This window comes from Falco naumanni, assembly GCF_017639655.2.
Source record: "Falco naumanni isolate bFalNau1 chromosome 24 unlocalized genomic scaffold, bFalNau1.pat SUPER_24_unloc_1, whole genome shotgun sequence".
Lineage (NCBI taxonomy): Eukaryota > Metazoa > Chordata > Aves > Falconiformes > Falconidae > Falco > Falco naumanni.
This window is the reverse complement of record NW_024427353.1, coordinates 60102-66101: the sequence shown is the minus strand read 5'-3', so window position 1 is coordinate 66101 and position 6000 is coordinate 60102.

The following is a 6000-nucleotide window of genomic DNA, read 5'->3' as shown; positions in this document are numbered from 1 at the left end:
CCTGCTCCCACCTCCCTTTGTATCCCCATCCCCTTGCTCCCACCGTGCCCAAATCCCACCGCTCCCCATCCCTGACCTACCAGCCCCCCCCCCCCAAACCCCCCGCTCCCCATCCCACCGTGGCGCTGCCGCCGTCCCCCAGGGCACAGCCCCCTCCTGGTGCTTCCCCCCACCCAAGGGCCTGTTACTCCCCCCACCACTTCGACGCCCGCCTCGATTTTTCCCGTTTTTCTTCCGTGGGGTGGCCAAGGCGCTGGTGGGGAGCGGGGGGCCGAGGTGGCCGAAGGGCAGCGAGGGGCAGCGGGGCGAGGCGGGAAGGGGTGGGAAGGGGTGGGAAGGGGTGGGATGCAGCGGTGGCGTGAGGAGGGATGGAAGGGTGGGAAGGTGCAGCAGCGTGGGGGGGAGTGGGGCGCGAAGTGGCAGCAGGGCACGAAGCAGCAGCAGCGCTGCGAGGGGGAGCAGGGTGTGAAGTGGCAGCATTGCATGAAGCGGCAGCAGCGCTGCAAGGGAGAGCAGGGCACGCAGTGACAGCAGTGGGTGAAGCGGCAGCAGCGCTGGGAGGGGAGCAGGGTGTGAAGTGGCAGCAGCGCTGCGAGGGGACCAGGGCACGAAGTGGCAGCAGGGCACGAAGGGGGAGCAGGGTGTGAAGTGACAGCAGCGCTGGGAGGGGAGCAGGGCACAAAGTGGCAGCAGGGCACAAAGTGGCAGCAGGGCACGAAGCAGCAACAGGGCACAAAGTGGCAGCAGCGCTGCGAGGAGAGCAGCGTGTGAAGCAGCAGCAGCGCTGGGAGGGGAGCAGGGCACGAAGTGGCAACAGGGCACGAAGGGGGAGCGGGGTGTGAAGCGGCAGCAGCGCTGCAAGGGGAGCAGGGCACGCAGTGACAGCAGTGGGTGAAGTGGCAGCAGCACTGCGAGGGGGAGCAGGGTGTGAAGTGACAGCATTGCATGAAGCGGCAGCAGCGCTGCAAGGGGAGCAGGGCACGAAGTGGCATCAGGGCACGAAGGGGGAGCAGGGTGTGAAGTGGCAGCAGTGCTGGGAGGGGAGCAGGGCACGAAGTGGCAGCAGCGCTGCAAGGGGGAGCAGGGAATGCAGTGACAGCAGTGGGCGAAGTGGCAGCAGCGCTGGGAGGGGAGCAGGGCACGAAGCAGCAACAGGGCACGAAGCAGCAGCAGGGCATGAAGGGGGAGCAGGGTGTGAAGCAGCAGCAGGGCACGAAGTGGCAGCAGCGCTGCGAGGAGAGCAGCGTGTGAAGCAGCAGCAGCGCTGGGAGGGGAGCAGGGCACGAAGTGGCAACAGGGCACGAAGGGGGAGCAGGGTGTGAAGCAGCAGCAGCGCTGCAAGGGGAGCAGGGCACGAAGTGGCAGCAGGGCACGAAGTGGCATCAGGGCATGAAGGGGGAGCAGGGCACGAAGTGGCAGCAAGGCTGCAAGCGGAGCAGCGTGTGAAGCGGCAGCAGCGCTGCAAGGAGGAGCAGGGTGTGAAGTGGCAGCAGTGCTGGGAGGGGGAGCAGGGTGTGAAGTGGCAGCAGTGCTGCAAGGAGGAGCAGGGTGTGAAGCGGCAGCAGCGCTGCAAGGAGGAGCAGGGTGTGAAGTGGCAGCAGTGCTGGGAGGGGGAGCAGGGCACGAAGCAGCAACAGGGCACGAAGGGGGAGCAGGGTGTGAAGTGGCAGCAGAGCATGAAGCAGCAGCAGCGCTGGGAGGGGAGCAGGGCACGAAGCAGCAGTGCTGCGAGGGGAGCAGCGTGTGAAACGGCAGCAGCGCTGTGAGGAGGAGCAGGGTGTGAAGTGACAGCATTGCATGAAGCAGCAACAGGGCACGAAGGGGGAGCAGGGTGTGAAGCGGCAGCAGCGCTGGGAGGGGAGCAGGGTGTGAAGTGGTGGCAGTGCTGCGAGGGGACCAGGGCACGAAGTGGCAGCAGGGCACGAAGGGGGAGCAGGACACGAAGCAGCAGCAGCGCTGGGAGGGGAGCAGGGCACGAAGGGGGAGCAGGGTGTGAAGTGGCAGCAGCGCTGGGAGGGGAGCAGGGCACGAAGCAGCAACAGGGCACGAAGTGGCATCAGGGCACGAAGGGGGAGCAGGGCACGAAGGGGGAGCAGCGCTGGGAGGAGGAGCAGGGCACGCAGTGACAGTAGCGCTGCAAGGGGAGCAGGGCACGAAGTGGCAGCAAGGCTGCGAGCGGAGCAGCGTGTGAAGCGGCAGCAGCGCTGGGAGGGGAGCAGGGCACGAAGCAGCAACAGGGCACGAAGGGGGAGCGGGGCACGAAGCAGCAGCAGCTCTGGGAGGGGAGCAGCGTGTGAAGTGGCAGCAGAGCACGAAGCAGCAGCAGGGCACGAAGTGGCAGCAGGGTGTGAAGCGGCAGCAGCGCTGGGAGGGGAGCAGGGCACGAAGCAGCAACAGGGCACGAAGGGGGAGCGGGGCACGAAGCAGCAGCAGCTCTGGGAGGGGAGCAGCGTGTGAAGTGGCAGCAGCGCTGCAAGGGGAGCAGGGCACGATGCAGCAGCAGCGCTGGGAGGGGAGCAGCGTGTGAAGTGGCAGCAGAGCACGAAGCAGCAGCAGGGCACGAAGTGGCAGCAGGGTGTGAAGCGGCAGCAGCGCTGCGAGGGGAGCAGGGCACGAAGCAGCAGCAGGGCACGAAGGAGGAGCAGGGCACGAAGCAGCAGCAGCGCTGTGAGGAGGAGCAGGGCACGCAGTGACAGCAGCGGGTGAAGCGGCAGCAGCACTGCGAGGGGGAGCAGGGCACGAAGTGACAGCATTGCATGAAGCTGCAGCAGCGCTGCGAGGGGAGCAGGGCACGCAGTGACAGCAGCGCTGCAAGGGGGAGCGGGGCACGAAGTGGCATCAGGGCACGAAGTGGCAGCAGCGCTGGGAGGGGAGCAGGGCACGCAGTGACAGCAGCGCTGCGAGGCGGCAGCAGCGCTCGGGCAATGCCCCCGACGGCCGCTCGGTGGCGCCAGACCGGCCCCTTCCCCCTGGGGGCGAAGCTGGGGTGGGGGACCCGCGGGTGGTCTGTCCGTGGGGAGCAGCCGGACCCCTGTGGAGGGGGAATATCCCCCCCCCCCCCCCCCCCCCCAAATCCAGGTTTTAGGGTGGGATGGGCGCGCAAAGCCCACCGAGGAGGGGGCCGGCAGCAGAGCGCTCGTTGTGACGGCCGGGGGGGGTTGGTGGAGCGACCGGGGGCGGTGGGGACAAGGGCAGGGGCAGCTGGGGCGGCGCAGCGATGCTCGGCCTCTCCTGGTGGAGAAGGTGCAAGAGGGAGGGTGGGCACCTCGCTCCTCTTGTAGCCGTCGGGCGATTTTTTGCTGAAAAAGGGAAGATTCGGGCTAGACCTGAGGAAGCCCGATGGTGGGATGAAGGTTGGAGATGCCCCATCCCTGGAGATGTTCAAAGTCAGGTTGGTTCTGGGCGCCCTGATCTTCCCGCTGGTGGCAGGAGCTGACCTAAAGGGCCTTTAAAATTCCCAACCCCAGAGATGCCCCGATTCCATCGTCATCCCCCACCCGCCAACGTCCCGAGCATCGTCTGGACCGGGCGCTTCAAAGCTGGACCAGGAGGACGATGCTCGGCCAGGCTGGCGTTGTGAGAAACACTGACCCAAGGTGACGCGCCGTCCCTCTGGGCGCTGCTTCTGCTGCCGCCGTTGCCCCCCCGGGGCCTTTGGGTGGGCGAGAAGCTCGTGGCCGGGAGGTGGTGGGACCACCAAGCCCATCAGGACGTAAGCCACACTCCGGTAAAGCCAGGAAAACCGCGTGGGCAGGGGGATGCTGAGCGCCGCTCGGTACCCGCGATGCGCGTGGTAACGAAAAGCTCCTCCGTGGGGGGATGGGGGGGGGGGGGGGGGGGCTTGGCTCTGGTGGGTCTGGGGGATTTCAGCAGGTCTCCTGTGCAACCAGCGCTCCCACCTTCAGCGTGGGGGCTTGTCCCGCTCCGCTCCGGGGTGGGAGCCTGGAGCCAGGTCTTGGAGCAAGGGTGGGGGGAGACACATCCGAAAGGATGCTGTGGGCACGGGGTGGGGGTGGGGGGTGGGGTGGGGGTGGGGGAGGGTCGGTCTCTTCTCCCAGGACAAGAGGCAAGAGCTTCAGGTTGCACCACGGGAGGTTCAGGTTGGCCATCGGGACACATTTCTTCAGGCCAAGGGTGGTCAGGCGTTGGAAGGGGGGTGCCCAGCGAGGGGGGGGGATGGGGGGGTGGGGGTGGGGGGTCACCAACCCTGGAAGCCCTCGAGAAACACGTGGGTGCGGGGCTGAGAGCTCTGGTTCCGTGGTGGGCTCGGTGCTGGTGGGTCAACCGTTGGGCGCGACGGCCATGGGGGTCTTCTCCATCCTCAATGCTTCCACGGCGCTACGGCTCGCCCCTCGCCCACCCCGCCTTCACGCATCAGTTGCCCTCCAGCAGGTCCTGACAGTAGTAAAAAGGGGTCTTTGAGGCATTTGGGGGGGGGTCTTTGAGGCTTTTAGGGGGTCTTTGAGGCTGTTGGGGGGTCTTTGAGGCTGTTGGGGGGGTCTTTGAGGCTTTTGAGGGGTCTTTGAGGCTTTTGGAGGGTCTTTGAGGCTTTGGAGGGTCTTTGAGGCTTTTTGGGGGGGTCTTTGAGGCTTTTGGAGGGTCTTTGAGGCTTTTGGGGGGTCTTTGAGGCTTTTAGGAGGGTTCTTTGAGGCTTTTGGAGGGTCTTTGAGGCGTTTGGGGGTGTCTTTGAGGCTTTTGAGGGGTCTTTGAGGCTTTTGGGAGATCTTTGAGGCTTTTGGGGGGTCTTTGAGGCTTTTGGGGGGTCTTTGAGGCTTTTGGGGGGTCTTTGAAGCTTTTGGAGGGTCTTTGAGGCTTTTGAGGGGTCTTTGAGGCTTTTGAGGGGTCTTTGAAGCTTCTGGGGGGTCTTTGAAGCTTTGGGGGGGTCTTTGAGGCTTTTGAGGGGTCTTTGAAGCTTTTGAGGGGTCTTTGAGGCTTTTGGAGGGGTCTTTGAAGCTTCTGTGGGGTCTTTGAGGCTTTTAAGGGGTCTTTGAAGCTTTTGGGGGGTCTTTGAGGCTGTTGGGAGTGTCTTTGAGGCTTTTGAGGGGTCTTTGAGGCTTTTGGGGGGTCTTTGAGGCTTTTGGGGGAGCTTTGACGGTTTTGGGGGGTCTTTGAGGCTATTGGGGGTGTCTTTGAGGCTTTTGGGTGTGTCTTTGAGGCTTTTAGGGGGTCTTTGAGGCTTTGGGGGGGTCTTGGAAGCTTTTAGGGGGGTCTTTGAGGCTTTGGGGGGTGTTGGAGTCTTTTTCTCCGGAGCGTTGGTGCTGTCACCCACCCCGGGGATGGGGGGGGAGGGGGGGTCGTTCCAGTGCCGTGCCCCCATGCAGTGCAGGGGTCTGGGGGGGGGGTGGGGGTGCTGCCCTGCTCGGGGCTCGGGTCCTTCCACCCGCTTCTTCCCCTGGGAACTGGTGACGTGGTACCCCCCGGGCGAGGGGGGGAGGGGAACCTTCTCCTGGAAACCCCCTCGCACCCATTTCCCCCTCCCCTGAGCTCAGAAGGAGGCAAGGGGGACCCTTGGGGGGGTGGGGGGTGGGGTGGGGTGGGGGGTGACCCCAAGGCCACCACCTTACCCATGGGGGGTCTGCGGGATGGGAGCACCAAGCTCCCCCCTGGCTTTGGGGGGGGCTCCTGTTGGGGTGGCTCTGGTGGAGATGATGGTTGGAGCTGGCAGAGGTCGGGGGGGGGGGGGGGGGGGCTGACGCCCCCAGGAAAGGCTTTGAGGCTTTTGAGGGGTCTTTGAGGCTTTTGGAGGGTCTTTGAGGACTTTGGAGGGTCTTTGAGGGTTTTGGGGGTGTCTTTGAGGCTTTTGAGGGGTCTTTGAAGCTTTTGGGGGGTCTTTGAGGCTTTTGGGGGGTCTTTGAGGCTGTTGGGGGTGTCTTTAAGGCTTTTGAGGGTTCTTTGAGGCTTTTGGAGGGTCTTCGAGGGTTTTGGGGGTGTCTTTGAGACTTTTGAGGGGTCTTTGAAGCTTTTGGGGGGTCTTTGAGGCTATTGGGGGTGTCTTTGAGA